Source organism: Pleurodeles waltl, chromosome 11, assembly GCF_031143425.1.
Source record: "Pleurodeles waltl isolate 20211129_DDA chromosome 11, aPleWal1.hap1.20221129, whole genome shotgun sequence".
In the NCBI taxonomy this organism is placed as follows: domain Eukaryota; kingdom Metazoa; phylum Chordata; class Amphibia; order Caudata; family Salamandridae; genus Pleurodeles; species Pleurodeles waltl.
In genome coordinates, this window is record NC_090450.1 from 907541054 (window position 1) to 907560399 (window position 19346).

The window sequence follows — 19346 nt, forward strand, 5'->3', positions numbered from 1 at the left end:
TAAGTGCAGTGTAAAATGGCTGTGAAATAATGTGGGCATTATTTCACTCAGGCTGCAGTGGAAGGCCTGTGTAAGAATTGTCAGAGCTCCCTATGGGTGGCAAAAGAAAATCTGCAGCCCATAGGGATCTCCTGGAACCCCAATACCCTGGGTACCTCAGTACCATATACTAGGGAATTATAAGGGTGTTCCAGTATGCAATGTGAATTGGTGAAATTGGTCACTAGCCTGTTAGTGACAATTTGGAAAGCAGAGACAGCATAACCACTGAGGTTCTGGTTAGCAGAGCCTCAGTGAGACAGTTAGTCATCACACAGAGAAAACATACAGGGCACACTTATGAGCACTGGGGCCCTGGCTGGCAGGGTCCCAGTGAAACATACACCGAAACAACATATATACAGTGAAATATGGGGGTAACATGCCAGGCAAGATGGTACTTTCCTACACAACCCCCCCCAAACGAAGGACAATAAGACTAGCCATGACCTGATGAGTCTTCATTGTTTAAGTGGAAATATCTGGAGAGTCCATCTGCATTGGAGTGGGTACTCCCAGGTCTATGTTCCACTGTATAGTCCATTCCCTGTAGAGATTTGGACCACCTCAACAATTTAGGGTTTTCATCTTTCATTTGTTTTAGCCAAAGTAGAGGTTTGTGGTCTGTCTGAACAATGAAGTGAGTGCCAAACAGGTATGGCCTCAACTTCTTCAGTGGCCAGACCACAGCAAAGGCCTCCCTCTCTATGGCCGACCAACGCTTTTCTCTAGGGGTCAACCTCCTGCTGATAAAAGCAACAGGTTGATCCTGGCCCTCAGAATTGAGTTGTGATAAGACTGCCCCTACCCCTAATTCAGATGCATCAGTTTGAACAATGAATTTCTTGGAGTAACATGGGCTTTTTAGGACAGGTGCAGTGCACATGGCCTGTTTCAGCTCCCCAAAAGCTTTCTGACAGCTAGCTGTCCACAATACCTTTTTAGGCATTTTCTTAGAGGTGAGGTCATTAAGAGGGGCTGCTATGGAGCCATAGTTCTTTATGAACCTCCTGTAATACCCAGTGAGGCCTAAGAAGGCTCTCACCTGGGTCTGAGTTGTAGGGGGAACCCAATCTATAATAGTTTGGATTTTCCCCTGAAGTGGTGCAATCTGGTCTCCACCTACCAGGTGTCCCAGATAAACCACTTTCCCCTGCCCTATCTGGCAATTTGAAGCCTTGATAGTGAGGCCTGCCTTTTGCAGGGCCTCCAAAACTTTCCACAGGTGGACCAGGTGATCATCCCAGGTGGCGCTAAAGACAGCTATATCATCTAGATATGCTGCACTAAAAGCCTCCAACCCTTGTAGGACTGTATTCACCAACCTCTGAAAAGTGGCAGGTGCATTTTTTAAACCAAAGGGCTTTACTGTGAATTGGTAGTGCCCTCCAATAGTCAAAAATGCAGTTTTAGCTTTAGCATCTTTTGATAACTTGATCTGCCAATACCCTGCAGTCAAATCAAAGGTGCTTAGATACTTGGCAGATGCCAGTGTATCTATGAGCTCATCTGCCCTGGGTATAGGGTGAGCATCAGTTTTTGTTACCTGGTTGAGACCTCTGTAATCTACACAAAACCTCATTTCTCTTTTACCATCTTTAGAGTGAGGCTTTGGTACAAGCACCACAGGAGAGGCCCATGGGCTTTCAGAGTGCTCAACCACTCCCAGTTCAAGCATTTTCTAAACTTCTTGTTTTATGCAGTCCCTGACATGGTCAGGCTGCCTATAGATCTTACTTTTGACAGGCATTCTGTCTCCAGTATCTATAGTGTGCTCACACCAAGAAGTGGTGCCTGGCACAGTAGAAAAGAGTTCAGAAAACTGACCCAGGAGATTTATGCAGTGGTCTTTCTGCTCAGCAGTAAGACAGTCCGGTAAAACTACACCTTCCACTAGAGCATCTTGTTCTGTGGAGGAGAAGAGATCAGGGAGAGGGTCACTCTCTTCTTCCTGTCCTTCATCTGTTGCCATGAGCAGGGTGAGATCAGCCCTGTCATAGTAGGGTTTTAGGCGATTGGCATGGAGCACCCTAAGGGGACTCCTGGCAGTGCCCAAGTCAACCAAGTAGGTGACTTCTCCCTTCTTTTCAACAATGATGTGGGGTCCACTCCATTTGTCTTGGACTGCTCTTGGGGCCACAGGCTCCAAGACCCACACCTTCTGTCCTGGTTGGTACTGAATCAGAACAGCCTTCTGGTCATGCCATTGCTTTTGGAGCTCTTGGCTGGCCTGAAGGTTTTTACTGGCCTTTTTCATGTACTCAGCCATTCTGGATCTTAGGCTGAGTACATAGTCCACTATGTCTTGCTTAGGAGCTTTTAAAGTTTGTTCCCAACCCTCCTTTACAAGTGTTAGAGGACCTCTTACAGGGTGTCCAAATAGGAGTTCAAAGGGGCTGAAGCCCACTCCTTTCTGGGGTACCTCCCTGTAAGCAAAAAGGAGGCAAGGTAACAGGACATCCCATCTCCTCCTGAGTTTTTCAGGGAGTCCCATTATCATTCCTTTGAGAGTTTTATTAAACCTCTCTACCAGTCTATTTGTTTGTGGATGATAAGGTGTGGTGAATTTGTATGTTACACCACATTCCTTCCACATGGCCTTCAAGTATGCAGACATAAAGTTGCTACCCCTGTCTGATACCACCTCTTTTGGGAAACCCACCCTGGAAAAGATTCCCAGGAGGGCCTTTGCCACTGCAGGTGCTGTAGTGGTCCTAAGAGGAATAGCTTCAGGATATCTTGTGGCATGGTCCACTACCACCAAGATAAACCTATTGCCTGAAGCAGTAGGAGGGTCAAGGGGGCCAACTATGTCAACCCCTACCCTTTCAAAGGGGACCCCAACCACAGGCAGTGGAATAAGGGGAGTCTTTGGGGTGCCACCAGTCTTGCCACTGGCTTGACAGGTGACACAGGACTTACAAAAATCTTTTGTGTCCTCTGACATTCTAGGCCAATGAAACAGGGGGACAAGCCTTTCCCATGTTTTAATTTGCCCTAAATGACCAGCCAAGGGAATGTCGTGGGCTAGAGTTAGGAGGAACTCTCTGTATTGCAGGGGAATGACCAATCTCCTGGCTGATCCAGGTTTAGGGTCCCTTGCCTCTGTATACAAGAGGTTGTCCTCCCAGTAAACTCTATGTGAGTCACTGCCATCCCCATTTTGCTGTTTGACAGCTTGCTGTCTTAGACCCTCTAATGTGGGACAGGTTTGCTGTGCCACACTCAGCTCCTCCCTGGCAGGCCCCCCCTCCACCCAAAAGCTCAGCAGTGTCTGCTTCCAGCTCCTCTGGTGAAGGTTCTGCACGGGGGGAATTCTTCTTCCTCAGAAGTAGAATCATCTGTAGAGGGAGGGATAGTGGGTAGGGATTTACCCTTACTAACCCTAGCTTTAGGGAGCACTTGGTCCATTGTTCCAGGATCCAAGTCACCCTGTCCTTTTTGCTTTTTGGCCTGAGCCCTTGTCAAAGCAAAAATATGCCCAGGAATGCCCAGCATTGCTGCATGAGCCTCCAACTCCACTTCTGCCCAAGCTGATGTCTCTAAATCGTTCCCTAGTAGACAGTCTACAGGTAAATCTGAGCCAACCACAACTTTCTTTGGACCAGTAACCCCCCCACCCCCAGTTGAGATTTACAACAGCCATGGGGTGGCTAAGAGTGTTGTTATGAGCATCAGTCACTTGGTACTGGTGACCAAGTAGGTGTTGTTCAGGGTGTACCAGTTTCTCTTTTATCATGGTAACACTGGCACCTGTGTCCCTGTAGGCCTGAACCTCAACACCATTGATTAGGGGAAGTTGCTTGTACTTATCCATATTAAGGGGACAAGCAACCAAGGTGGCCAAATCAATGGCACCTTCAGAGACTAACACAGCCTCTGTGGTCTCCCTAACAAGACCAACCCCAACTAAATTACCAAAAGTGAGCCCAGCTACTCCCTTGGATTGGCTATTAGTAGGTTTGCTCCCACCACCACTGCTATTACTAGGGGCACTAGGTGTAGCAGTAGGGGTTGTGGTAGTGGGAGGCTTGGTGCTTTTCTTTGGACAACTGGCATCAGTTGTCCAATGGCCTTTTACTTTACATAAATAGCACCATGGTTTCTTTACTTGATTAGAAGAGGATTTGGACCCACCACCCCCACCAGAGTGTTTTTGTGGGCCTGATGAAGACTCATTTTTAGATTTGTCCCCACCCTTGTCTGAAGACTTACCATCCTTATTCTTGCCATCCTTGTCACCCCCTGTATGAACTTTTCTGTTCACTCTTGTTCTGACCCATTTGTCTGCCTTCTTTCCCAATTCTTGGGGAGAGGGGAGATCTGAGTCCACTAGATATTGGTGCAACAAATCAGACACACAGTTATTCAGAATATGCTCTCTCAGGATCAGATTATACAGGCTTTCATAGTCAGAAACTTTACTGCCATGTAACCACCCCTCCAAGGCTTTCACTGAATAGTCAACAAAGTCTACCCTGTCTTGTGAGGACTCTTTTCTGGTTTCTCCAAACTTAATCCTGTATTGTTCAGTGGTTAAGCCAAATCCATCCAAGAGTACATTCTTCAAAACTGTAAAATTATTGGCATCACTTTCCTTCACAGTAAGGAGCCTATCCCTACCCTTTCCACTGAAAGATAGCCATAGGATAGCAGCCCACTGCCTTTGAGGGACCCCCTGTACAACACAGGCCCTCTCAAGTGCAGCAAACCACTTGTTAATGTCATCCCCCTCCTAGTAAGGGGGAACTATCTTGTGCAGATTCCTAGAATCATGCTCTTTCACAGGATTAATATCTGTAATACTGCTGCTGCCACCATGGGGTCCTAACCCCAACCTCTGTCTTTCTTTTTCTAAGTCTAAAGATTCCCTGTCTAGAGCCAGCTGTTGCTGTTTAAGCTTCAGCCTGGACTCTTCCACTCTCAATCTATTGAGCTCCCTTTCTAACATTCTGTCATCAGGGTGGGTGGGTTGGGCATGCTTTGACACAGAAGAATGGTGTGAATGAACAGAGGGAGAATTGTCCCTAACAGTTGGCACTCTAACAACTTGACCTGCAGGAATGACATCCCTACTGTGATGAGAGCTCACATTAGTACCAGTCATGCTAGGTGGTCTGCTGAGGGGCAAGTTGGAAAGAATACCATCTAACATTCCTACTGGGGCTACCCCAGAATCAGAGTGTGAACCATCTGCTAACTTCTCAACTGATGTGCCAGCTAAGGCCTTATCATTTTCAATGAGCATGTTAATCAACAATTCTCTAGAGGGATTTTTCCCTACCCCTAAACCTCTATCAATGCAGAGACTCCTCAACCCTTTCCAGCTAAGGTTATCATAAGCAGTGCTGGCCAGATCAAGAGTAGGACCTGTACCAGACATGATAGAAAAAGGTTTAGGGACAGATAAAGGAAAGAAAAAGTTTCAGGACTTTTTAAGGAAACAGAAAAAAAACTTTTTCAACTTTTTAGAAACTTTTAGAAAGTTTAGAGGTACTTTTCAGCACTTAGCAATTGAGTAAGAGAAGAAAAGCAAAACTTTTTGGTTAGGTGTACATACACTGAACTTGTTTTGTATATTTTTCTCTTATGAAAAGTACAAAATGACAAAGTGGTAAGCAGTTACAAGTACTTATACCACCACTGCACCACCAATGTAGGAGGCTGGCCTGGCTTGTAGTGAGTACCAAGGGGTACTTACACTCTGTACCAGGTCCAGTTATCCCTTATTAGTGTAGAAGAGGTGTTTCTAGCAGCTTAGGCTGATAGAAGGTAGCTATAGCAGAGCAGCTTAGGCTGAACTAGGAGACATGCAAAGTTCCTACTATACCACTGGTGTCATATGCACAATATCATAAGAAAACACAATACACAGATATACTCAAAATAAAGGTACTTTATTTTTATGACAATATGCCAAAAGTATCTCAGTGAGTACCCTCAGTATGAGGATGCCAAATATACACAAGATATATGTACACAATACCAAAAATATGCAGTAATAGCAAAAGGAAGTAATGCAAGCAGTGTAAAATTACAATGTATTGCAATAGGAGCACATAGGTATAGGGGCAACACAAACCATATACTCCAAAAGTGGAATGCGAATAACGTATGGACCCCAAACCTATGTGAGCTTGTAGAGGGTCGCTGGGACTGTAAGAAAACAGTGAGGGTTAGAAAAATAGCCCACCCCAAGACCCTGAAAAGTAGGTGTAAAGTGCACCTATATTCCCCAGAGAGCACAGAAGTCGTGATAGGGGAATTCTGCAAGAAAGAACAACACCAGCAATGCAACCAAAGTGGATTTCCGGACAAGAGTACCTGTGGAACAAGGGGACCAAGTCCAAGAGTCGCGACAAAGTCGAGATTGGGCAGATGCCCAGGAAATGCCAGCTGAGGGTGCAAAGAAGCTGCCACTGGATAGTAGAAGCTGTGGATTCTGCAAGAACGAAGAGGGCTAGAAACTTCCCCTTTGGAGGCTGGATGTCCCACGTCGTGAAGAAGCTTGCAGATGTGTTCCCACGCAGAAAGACCGCAAACAAGCCTTGCTAGCTGCAAGGGTTGCGGTTAGGGTTTTTGGATGCTGCTGTGGCCCAGGAGGGACCAGGATGTCGCCAATTGCGTGAGGAGACAGAGAGGGCGCCAAGCAAGATAGGGAGCCCTCACAGAAGCAGGCAGCACCCGCAGAAGTGCCGGAACAGGCACTACAAAGAGGAGTGAACCGGAGCTCACCCGAAGTCACAAAAGAAGATCCCACGACGCCGGAGGACAACTCAGGAGGTTGTGCACTGCAAGTTAGAGTATCAGGGACCCAGGCTTGGCTGTGCACAAAGGAAATCCTGGAAGAGTGCACAGGAGCCGGAGCAGCTGCAAATCACGCGGTACCCAGCAATGCAGTCTAGCGTGGGGAGGCAAGGACTTACCTTCACCAAACTTGGACTGAAGAGTCACTGGACTGTGGGAGTCACTTGGACAGAGTTGCTGAGTTCCAGGGACCACGCTCGTCGTGCTGAGAGGGGACCCAGAGGACCGGTGATGCAGTCTTTTGTTGCCTGCGGTTGCAGGGGGAAGATTCCATCGACCCACGGGAGATTTCTTCGGAGCTTCTAGTGCAGAGAGGAGGCAGACTACCCCCACAGCATGCACCACCAGGAAAACAGTCGAGAAGGCGGCAGAATCAGCTATACAAGGTTGCAGTAGTCGTCTTTGCTACTTTGTTGCGGTTTTGCAGGAGTCCTGAGCAGTCAGCGGTCGATTCCTTGGCAGAAGGTGAAGAGAGAGATGCAGAGGAACTCTGATGAGCTCTTGCATTCGTTATCTAAAGAATTCCCCAAAGCAGAGACCCCAAATAGCCAGAAAAGGAGGTTTGGCTACCTAGGAAGGAGGATAGGCTAGCAACACAGGTAAGAGCCTATCAGGAGGAGTCTCTGACGTCACCTGCTGGCACTGGCCACTCAGAGCAGTCCAGTGTGCCAGCAGCACCTCTGTTTCCAAGATGGCAGAGGTCTGGAGCACACTGGAGGAGATCTGGGCACCTCCCCTGGGTGTTGCAGGTCAGGGGAGTGGCCACTCCCCTTTCCTTTGTCCAGTTTTGCGCCAGAGCAGGGCTGGGGGTTCCCTGAACCGGTGTAGACTGGCTTATGCAGAGATGGGCACCATCTGTGCCCATCAAAGCATTTCCAGAGGCTGGGGGAGGCTACTCCTCCCCAGCCCTGACACCTTTTTCCAAAGGGAGAGGGTGTAACACCCTCTCTCTGAGGAAGTCCTTTGTTCTGCCTTCATGGGCCAAGCCTGGCTGGACCCCAGGAGGGCAGAAACCTGTCTGAGGGGTTGGCAGCAGCAGCAGCTGCAGTGAAACCCCGGGAAAGGTAGTTTGGCAGTACCCGGGTCTGTGCTAGAGACCCGGGGGATCATGGAATTGTCTCCCCAATGCCAGGATGGCATTGGGGTGACAATTCAATGATCTTAGACATGTTACATGGCCATGTTTGGAGTTACCATTGTGACGCTGTACATAGGTAGTGACCTATGTACAGTGCACACGTGTAATGGTGTCCCGCACTCACAAAGTCCGGGGAATTTGCCCTGAACGATGTGGGGGCACCTTGGCTAGTGCCAGGGTGCCCACACACTAAGTAACTTGGCACCCAACCTTCACCAGGTGAAGGTTAGACATATGGGTGACTTATAAGTTACTTAAGTGCAGTGTAAAATGGCTGTGAAATAATGTGGGCATTATTTCACTCAGGCTGCAGTGGCAGGCCTGTGTAAGAATAGTCAGAACTCCCTATGGGTGGCAAAAGAAATGCTGCAGCCCATAGGGATCTCCTGGAACCCCAATACCCTGGGTACCTCAGTACCATATACTAGGGAATTATAAGGGTGTTCCAGTATGCCAATGTGAATTGGTGAAATTGGTCACTAGCCTGTTAGTGACAATTTGGAACGCAGAGAGAGCATAACCACTGAGGTTCTGGTTAGCAGAGCCTCAGTGAGACAGTTAGTCATCACACAGGGAACACATACAGGCACACTGATGAGCACTAGGGCCCTGGCTGGCAGGGTCCCAGTGACACATACACTAAAACAACATATATACAGTGAAATATGGGGGTAACATGCCAGGCAAGATGGTACTTTCCTACACTTTGCTACTGTTCTTACGGTGCCTCTTTGTTGAGGGAGGTCTACATAGTGATTGTCCGTGTTGCATTTCATTTGTGACAGTGGCCTGCATTGCAGCAGGCTCCCATTGCAGCTTTGAGAGGGATGCTCCCACAGCTGCAGTTAATGCTTTTCATGCTGCTGCACAGCTCCTGCCAATCCTGTGCCACTGCTACACCCTATAAGTGTGTGATGGAGACTTACTGTGCAGCCCCTTCCAGTGTTGTGTGAGGGATGACTTCACAACTAATGCCTGTGGTACATCTGCTGTTTGTGAGGTTGGTTTTCGTAGCTTCTGCCCATACTGTGAATTTTCAGTCTGTGCACGAGGAAAGCTGGCACTGCTGCAGGGCACGTTGTGTCTATGTGAAGGAAGAGGCAGTGCTATTCTCAGTGTTGCACATCTAATGTGTGAGTTAGGAAAGCTCACATTGCTGCTTCCTGTGTTGTACTTGTTCTGTGAGACGAAACCTTGCCATTTCCGTGTTGCATCTGTGTGTGTTTGTTTATGGAGGGACTTGTGCATTGCCGCTTTGGGCTTACCTGTCCAAAGCTAAGGAAATCTCTGTTGCTGCCTTTGCATCCTATTGTCTTAAAGTTACCTTTATAGGCCATACTCAACTTTGAGACCAAGATATCCCAGCACAGCATTATAAGTAATCTCAGTAAAAAACTAATCTGGCTCAACAGGGCTAGGAGACTGAGGCCTGGAGGAGAGAAGAGTACTCAACAGGTTGACAGAGAAGGCCAACGAGTGGCAATGAGAGAATGAAGAAGGTAAGGTGCGCCTGAGGAGGTGGGTGGACACTAGAACCAGGTAGAGAGGGTGATGATCAACGGGAAAGAAAGAAGTAAAGTCCTGAAATCACTGACCTTTCCTGCTACCACCCTCTGCTACCCTTTCCAGCATCCCTGTTGGAATGGGAATGGGCAGCTTGTGCACAAGTCAAGATCATATAGGACAACATGGCCTTCTCCATCCTAGAGGCAGACTTCAATCCAGCCCGTAGCACAGAATGGTGGCGCCGATACTGGTTGACCTGAGAGATGAGTTGGATGTTAACAGGCCTGATGCTCAGATTTGCTTTGATCTGCCAGCAGCATTTGAAAGAATTGACCGTTCCACTCTTCTTAAAAATTTGACAGAAGTGGCAATTCAGGGCACGTCTTGGCAGGTCACTGTCAATCTCTCTCCATCCACGCCTTAGAAATCTGTTGCAAAGATTGGATGGAATTTAGCAGGGCTCAGATATAACCTCTGCCTTGTTATTTGCGGCCTGATTTAGAGCTTGGCAGATGAGATGCTCTGTCACAAACTGACAGGTATCTAATCCACCATATTACAAATGCTACAGGATTTAATGCACTTATAATACAGCGGACGGGATTTCTTTCATGTTTGTGACAGAGCATCCCATCTATCAAACCCTAAACCAGGCCCCTAATCTTTACAATGTTCCACTTGCAATTATTCGATCTTCTCTCAGGGAAGAAACGTCTATGAAGCTGATTACACCGAATATCTTTTGCGGATGTCCAGCAGCTAAAAAGCAGCAGATAATTCCCCTGCTTCCATCCATAGGTGATTCTCGCTGTGAGATGCTGGATGACCAAGTGTTTCCAAAGCAAACCCTGACCAAACTTCTTGTTATCTTTTCACTATCCATTCTGTTAAACATCTGAGACTTCAACATAATGTTGAAAATTAATGGGATATAAAAGTAACTCAGAGTAGCCATGATAGTCCATGAATAATGCTTTTTACAACTGAGGTAAAGCCCTCCGATGCACCTCTCATTGAATACTAGCCACGAGGGGATGAAGCTTCACCTCGGAAGGATGCACTGGACATTCAAAAGAGAGGATGGACCTTGGGATGTGCTGTGGATTCCGAGCAGCCTTAGGAGGAATGTAATACTGTTTCTTAAATCATCTATTTATATGACAGTTGTGTTTCAAAAGTTGCCAACTCTTGATAATAGCAGAACATGGATGTAAGTCTTACAGTGGGTAAGTCTGCAAATTTTAGGCCACAATTGCATGGCTGTGTGAGTCATACAATGATTGCACCGGTGTAGGTAGTGATTGAGCTGCTAGTATGTCATGCAGTACCTAGTAATTGTTGTTACTCTGTTATTTTATTGAATGTATTATTGCTGTTCAAACAAACACTAACACATTGATTTGCAACCTCCCCAGGCGCAGACCCAGTCCCCAAAGCCTAGTCTTCAATGATATGTATATCCGCACTAAGCATGCACTTATTATCGAGAACTTAACATCAATGATGTCAATTTGTGTGATGGGAACAAGGTGAAAGGTCACATGATGTCACTTCCCATGCTGTCACTTCCACTAACTCTGGCATTTTCGTGAATTTACATCCACACTCAAGAGTGATAATATTCTTTGCAATTTTGACCATTTGTTATGTTTGACCTTCAAATTCAACGTACAGAGGTCACTAAAGGAGAATTTCCTGACTCGCACCGACTACAAGGAACCAACGGCAAGAGCAACGACTAACAAGGGCAAGTTTGTAGCCATTTTGTTTCACCGTGTTGCAAACTGCATTCCAAATTCTTGGAGAATGCAAGGCTGTGAGCAATACCACCCTGCTGAGGAGTGAAATAACTGGTATGGCTGAAAAATACAGTTGCACTTATTTGAAGAGCGAGACTACTTTGTGTAATAAAATTGATTATCAGAGGGACTCTCTGGAAAGGGTGTAGATCAGTGCTTAATTTGAGCCGGTGGTTTACTGTGCCGGGCACCGGCACTTACTTTTGAGAGCAGGCACTTATTTTTCTCCCTCAAGCATTATTGTGAGCAAAAGACACATATTGAAAATATGGAGAAAGAGAAAAACGAAAAAGCTTCACAAAGGGGGAAAGCAGAAAACTGCAAGAGTGAGCTGAAGGGGCAGGGAGTGGCTGTAAAACGATTAAAGAGACCTGAGATGTCTTCAGGACTACGCTGCCTCAGTATTCCATGGCCGCACATTTAATTGCAGCAGCCTCGAGTTTCAGAGGAGAGCTTTGGGCACCAGCATGTTTTTATTTACAAATTAAGCAATGGTGTCCATAGCATTGGAACAAGAACGAGGTAAGACCAGGAGAACAGGAACCTCAGTACAGGGGGTGTCTACGAGGAAAACAATCACAGAAAACATGTGATGCAAAGTCGTGAAACTTTGTCACGCATGAAAGCACAGCCCAGGCTTTATAGCTCGCTGCCTGTACCAGCATTCCTTATTCGTTTTTGGAATATGATATATATTTGAAGAGTAAAATAATTATAAGCCTTAAAAATACCTGCGGTCATATTTGTGTGCAGAGTGAAACATATGGTGGCTGTTTTAAGGAGCTTTAAAAATACCTACACATTGCAAATAACAATGATGTTTGATTTTTTTTAAATGTCAGCTATTGCTTTTCATGCCAACCAACATGTTAACCTATTAAGCCTGATTGTAAGGCACACAGAAAATAATAAAGAAAGCTGAATGTGAAAGGAATTTAATACTGTACATTATTTTTACTGATATTGTGGGATCCACACCCATCAAAAGAATACCTCGTTAGAGAGCTTCAAACAGAATCCCTATCAATTTCAATTACAGAACTCATCCGAGTCGTCTATGGAGTGTGAGTACCCACAGCACATTTGGCCCACCAGGGAGACATATTGTAGGTTCTCATATCGGACACCGACAATGAATAGGATGAAGACCAAACAAGGCACAGATCTAGGCAAATGGGGTGTTCTGGATCAGGTCTGGATGCTTGTTGTGCAGGTGGGCACAAAATGGACATAATACGGCTCCAGATACAAATTTGGATACTCTTTAATTTTTGAATGAGATTTCCAAGAACAGGGATTAAGTTCTAGACAATAATAGTTGTAAAGACAGCAAACACTGGAAGTTTCTGTTTATATTCACTTGCTCCAGGTAGTCAGTGATTGGTGCCCTTCTGTATTTCAGGCAGTCGCGTCTCGTGGGGGCGGGTGGGGGGGCAGGCAGAGAGGGGGAGTAAACATTAATTTAATTTAAAAAACCAAAACACTTATCTTCACACGCCACAGCGCCGCTCAGCTCCTCTGTTGCAGGCTGCAGGCACAGGCTCCCAGCCTGCCCTAAGGCCAATCCTGACGCTGCTCAGAGCAGTGTCAGGATTGGCTGGCAGTGTCCAACCAAGGCGCTCCCAGGCAGACTAGGAGCCTGTGCAAGCTCTCCCAGCCCAGCAACTGTGTGGCTGGGCTGGAGAGAGCCTGCTGCGCATGTGTGTTTGGCCATTTTTCTGCTGCTGACGGGGGGCGACGCTCCTCCACTCTAACAGAGGAGCTGCCCCTGGTGTCTGGATTGTGAAAGTCTCTGGTAGGCATCTTGTGTTCCACAAAGTTTTTATGTAGCTTGAAGCTCTCTCTCTCTATTGTCTTTGCTTTGGGTGTCCCTGATGGTCTACCTGCCCTCGGACTCATCCAGTGCTTAATTTGTGTATAAAAATGTGCCGGTGCCCATAGCTCTCCTCTGAAACTCGCAGCTGCTGCATTTAAATGTGCGAGCACAAAATACTGAATATGTGTAATTCTAAAGCCATCTCAGGCCTCTTTAATCCAGTTACAGCTACTCCCCGCCCCTTCAGCTCACTCTTGCAGGTGTCTGCTTTCTTTCCTTGTGACGGTTTTTCGTTTCTTTCTTCCTCCGTCTTTCCCACATGTGTCTTTTGCTTGCAGTAAATGTTGAGGAAGGAAAATAAGTGACGGCCCTCAAAAATAGGTACTGGTGCCCCGCACCGGAAAACACCAGCTCAAATTAAGCACTGGACTCATCCCTCTTTATTAGACTCTCTAAGCTACACAGTAGCAGCAAAACTTTTAATGGTGATATGAGCACCTGAACACACTCATTTTCCAAGGCAGTAAACTGAGCCCTGAGTGTGGGATGGAGCTGAAGTCTGAGAGCACCAGCGGTGGCTCCTCTACAGAGACTTCAGGGTGCAGCCCTTCCACTTGTGAGGCACTGCATAACGCCCCAAGCCAGTGTTCATGAAAACACAACTTTTGCGTTTTCTTGATCACTACTAGTGTGCAGGTCAGCCCTCTTGGCCTCTCCACCAGGCTCCTGATGAGAGAAGGAGGAGGAGGGGGCTGAGCGATGACCCATCTACAGAGTGGTGTTTAAAAGCACAGCACTCTGTAAGTGGATGTCTGGATTGCGCATGTGAAGGATGTGGTTCATCCATGGTCCCTTCCCACGGGTACAAACCATTTTGTTTAACAGACACCCTGCAGACGCCTCAGGCAGCACAGAATATTTTCTTAAATGGGCTGTGAGGGCAGACCAAGGTCAAAGAGGATTCATACTGAGCAGGTGGAGCAGGATCTTAAGCACAGTGCCAGCTTCTGATAAGGCTATGCTTCCATTCCTATCAAGAAGCTGGGAGAGGTCTCGAGGTGGACCATCCCCTTTCTAATCCTGGCCTTGTTGCTCTGCCTGCTTCTTCGCAGGGAATCATGCCTTTCTGGTTTCAATATCCAGCACTGAATTCCTGCTTTGGTGCTGCCGTTGAACCTTTGAGTTGCCAGCAAATGAAACAAGCATTTGCAATGCAATGGGTCTCGCATATTTCAAACAAGTTGATTGTCATCTTTTGACAACAGCGCCCACAAGCAAAAACAAGAAAAAACATGAGTGGAAACTGAGAAAAGACGACTTAACAAAATAAAATGAAGTTAGCTGTAAAAAATTAAACTTTGCAGTTTTGTTTGTCTTGCTGGGCACGTTTTTGCCAGTCACAAGCCTTCTATTTGCGGAGCACTGGAAGATAGAACATAATAGTACCTTGATCATGTCGGGAGCAGTAGACGGGCACTAATTAAGTTGAATCAATTAGTGCTTGTCCATACTCCACACATAAAAAAGGAAGTGATGCCAGGCTTGCCTTGACGAATTACGAGGCTGTAAAGAAGTGTGCCACCCAAACCAACAAATGGTGAGTGACAGGCGTGCTCCAACCCCTTTATTGAACACAACAGAGTCTCGCATGTGAGACATGTGCGCTAGTGCATGCACTTGCAGGCTCGACCCTAAAAAAGTACGAAAAAAATAACTTGGTGTTATTTCCTTCTGTATTGGTGAATAAATATTGAGAGTGATTGAGAGAGAATGAGACTGAGTGAGAGTGCGTGTGTTAGTTTAGTGTAATAAGAGTAAAAGTGAGTGAGATTCAATGAGTTTGAGCGTGAGTATGAATAAGTGAAAATGAGGATGAGGGAATGAACAAAGGAGCATGGATGAATTAGATTGGGTGAGTAAGAGGGAAATTGTGAGAGGTAGTGAGAATGATTTAGGGGCTCAACAATCAGTGGTGCAGCAGGTGTAGTAGAATCAGGGCCCAGAGGCCTGAGGAACCTACTGAAACCTATTTTAATGAAGCACAACACCTGTACACCAGGAGCTCAAACCAGAGCCCCTGGTACACCGGTAGTTGTGAGGGAGGGTCAGTGACTGTCAAAGAATGGGTGTACGGGCATTGGCGAGTAAGAATCAGTGAGTGTGTGGGTACATTTCTGTGTCAGTGACAGTGAGTGCGAATGAGTAGGTTGCAGATTGTGATTTGGCATGACTGAGTAAGAGAGTGAGTGAATGAGACAGGAGTGATTATGAATGTGTGAGTTTAAGTAAGTAAGAGTGTGTCTGTTGGCATGTTTTATGCTTGTGCGTCTTTTGCTGGCCTTAGCATACTCAAAGTAATTGTTGGCTAATGGGGGAACCCAACCTAACTTGCTGTAGCATGCTTATTATGATAGGTGATTATTAGCATAGGGTAGGACACCTAATGACAGAATGTTGGGACTGGCATACTAGAGGTAATACTTAGCAACATGGGATATTGGGTTGGGATGTTTGGTTGGGTGAAACAAACCATGAGAAAATGCTGGCTCCGACATACTGGAGGTAATTTGTAAGATAGGTTATTTCTGGTATATGGGCAATATCAATGACAAAATACTAGTACTAACATTTTATATGTAATTCTTGGCATAAGGGGGGACCCATGACAGAATTCTGGAACTGGCACAGTGTAGGTAATTCAAACCGTACAGGGGGCACCCAAAGCAAATTTTGAAAACAATTAGGTGAACCCGTATGAAGTATTACACCCCGCCACTTTCAGATATCACCCCTGCCACTGGACACCACACTGTAGCAGACCCTGGAAGATGGGAACCAAAACCACAAATGAAGGGTGAAGTTGAGCACGACCTTAATAATGAATGAAGTTTGGATACCTACTTTTGCAATTTTTTTTGTTCATTCTGATGTGCTTCCCAAGGCGGATGTTTCTTGCACCATCACAGAAGTGCCTTGGCCAGTTTATAAATATTTTTAGGTGTGCGTTTCAGAATTCTGCAGACCTTCTCCTGCTCTCACCCAGCAGTTTTTATTTAGGATCGGCAGACCTAGCGAAGTTCTACTCCGCGGAATTCCACTGAGTTATCTAAAAACTCTGTGAAATGCCATGGAGTTCCTTGTGTGGCAGAATGCCATCTGGCCCTCCTTTGCCCTCCTTCACAAACTTGCTACTGATTAACAAGCACACCACCTGTCTTGCAGCAAACTTGCTACTTTTCCACTTGCACACAGCTTCAGACCGCCCTTTCTTTAGGGCCCAGCACTAACCTTGCTTCCCATTGTGCTCTAAGGCTCTCTCTCAGGCCACACACACCTCTGTTTGGTGGGGGCTGCCAAACTACCACTCAGCAGCTCATGCTCACCCAGTCTCCAGCTCTCCCTGCTGGCCTCTGCATTGTAATCCATAACAACACTTCCTTTCTCAGGGACTCTGGGGAGACAGTTTCTTTTCCGTTGAGCTCTGTCTGCAAGTTCCCCTTTCTCCAAGCAGACATCCCCCTAATATACAAATAATGTCCAGTACCAGTGCCACCCCCATGTGCACACAGAAGAGACACCGAGATGAGGGTCTAAATGCTCTCTGAGTCCAGGGTCCCCATTGCCAGTGGCTTGGCTCTCTGCCTACCTCTGCCCACTTCTCTCGGGCTGCTGAGGACAGTGAAAGGAGGGAGGCCTGGAACCGGAGCTGGCGTGAGTGCAGCCCCTCAGCAGCAGCTTCCAGCAGCAGCAACCATGCTGACCAGCAGAAAGCAAAGCCTTAGGTATGGGCCCCCTTGCCGGTCATAGGGAAAATGTTCTCTTCATTTTGGGTCGAGTGTAAAGTGCAGCCCAGTTTTCAGTTTTCCTTTGGCAAGTTATGGACCACATGTATTTGGATGTTATTGCTGTTTTTCAATTTATTTTGTCAGAAAGAAAAAAAAGTAGAAGAAATAAAAAAAGAAAAGTGAAATTAGTGGGGAAGCTGTGCAATTTAGCTATGGACAAGCACCAGCAAGGGTGGGTGAGCGGTAAGGGTGGGCAGAGTTCGCTGAGTTATGTAAAAACTCAGTGAAATTCAGCTTAGTTCCACATGCAGCAAAATGCCACCTGGTCCTACTGTGCCCCTTCACAAACTTTCTACGGATGACCAAGCACATCCCCTGTCTTGCAGCACCTTTGCACTTGCTTCTTTTGCACACAGACTCAGACCGCCCTTTCTTTGGAACCCAGCACTAGTCAGCAAGCAGCAAACCAGCAGTGTGCCATTTTCACAAAGTGCCTAGCCTTGCTTCCCACTGTGCTCTAAGTCATTTTCTCAGGCAACGCACATCTCTTCCTGGTGGAGGCTGCTGGACTACCAATCAGCAGCTCATGCTCACCCAGTCTCCAGCTCTCCCTGCTGGCCTCAGCACTATAGGCCGTAGCACAACTTCCTTTCTCAGGGACTCTGGGGAGACCGGTTCTTTTCCGTGGAGCTCTGACTGCAAGATTCCTTTTCTCCAAGCACACATCCCCCCTCATATGCAAATAATGTCCAGGTCCAGTGCCCCCGTGTGCACATAGAAGAGATACCAAGACGAGGGTCTGAATGCTGTCTGGGTCCAGGGTCCCCATTGCCAACAGCCTGGCTCGCTACCTACCTCTTCCCCCTGCTCCTGGGGTGCTGAGGACAGTGAAAGGAGGGAGGCCTGGAAACCAGAGCTGGTACTGGTGCCGATGCAGCCCCTCAGCAGAAGCTTGCTGCAGCAACTCGACGCTGACAGGCAGAAAGTAAAGCCTTAGGTAGGGGCCTCCTTGCCTGTCGATGCTGACCGGCAAAAAGCAAAGCCTTAGGTAGGGGCCTCCTTGCTTGAATATAGAGCAAATGTTGCCTTCATTTTGGGCAGAGTGTAAAGTGCAGTCCAGTTTTCAGATTTCCTTTGGCAAGTTATGGGCCACATGTATTTTGATGTTAATGCCATTTTTAATGTATTTTGTCAGAAAGGAAAAAAGACTAGAAGAAACAAAAATTGAAAAGTGAAATTAGCTAGGAAGCTGTGTAATTGAGCTATGGATGAGCACCACCCAAGGGTGGGCGGCGCACGGTGAGCTCCGCTCTGCCTCCCTCTGGCAGAGTTTTCTTTGTCAAACTCCGTGCTCCACTTGGAGCGCGGATTTCCCAAAACTCCGTAAACTTCACCAGCGGAGCGGAGCTCACCACTGACCCCTAGTTTTTAAGGTTTGGTATGGCAGCATAGCTGTTGCCAGACAATAATGTGAGTATATCTAAAAAGGAGCTGTGGCTCCGACCAAATGTGGGGATCCAGGAGTTCTTGTATTGATTGGGCCAAATAGGAGTGCTTCCAGAAAAAAGTGCTTACCCTTAACACAGCTGTGATTATTTTGTTTATTTATTCAGCTGCCTAAGGTGAAATGCTATTAAAGTGTCTTAGATAACTAGATAATTTATGTTGTTTTTCTCTTGCAGCAGCACAGATGGCAGATGGGAGGAGGACCACCATTAACCTACATGGATTTTTAGGTCTAGCTTGATAGTACAATTGTCATCTGACATTTTAATCTACACCAATATTATTTTACAGTTCTTTGCTTCAATACAAATACATATCTGTCCCCGTGCTATTTATTTGTAATGCTTCACATTAGCATACAACATGTCTTTAAATTCAGACCTATTGCATTACCAATGCCTGTTCAAGGATGTGTTAACTGTGAATACAGCACTTGCCACACACATTTTTAGCGAGTTTTCAGCTTCTGAGGATGGCCACTGTCATCTCCGTATATTTAGCAAATGTGGGTCATAATTCGCTCACATGAATGTGGGTCTGGTATGAAAGAATCCTGAGAAATACTCATTTTACTATTTCTGGATGGGTTCTTGGAAAGAGCACTGATTGATGTGTATTTGGAGGCCTGGAGGTGCCATCTTTACTGCTCCATGGGGTGCCCTGGCAGCCTGAATCTGTTCCACCTGTGTGCCACAGCGCTCAGTGGCATTTATAAAGCAGCTGATCCGTGTCAAGTAGACATGGATTTATTTAAACCATTTCAAAACATTAAACTCCAATATTTCTTTTCATTAGGAAGGGCATTACACCGCCTCGCATGAAAGGTGACTCGGCCAGCCGCACATCATACATTAGTTATCAATTTATTTCACCAGAGTCAGATGCTGAGTGTTTCAATGGGAGCCTCATGCAGATCAGCTGCGGACGCCCCTGGGAGGACGCGCGATGTC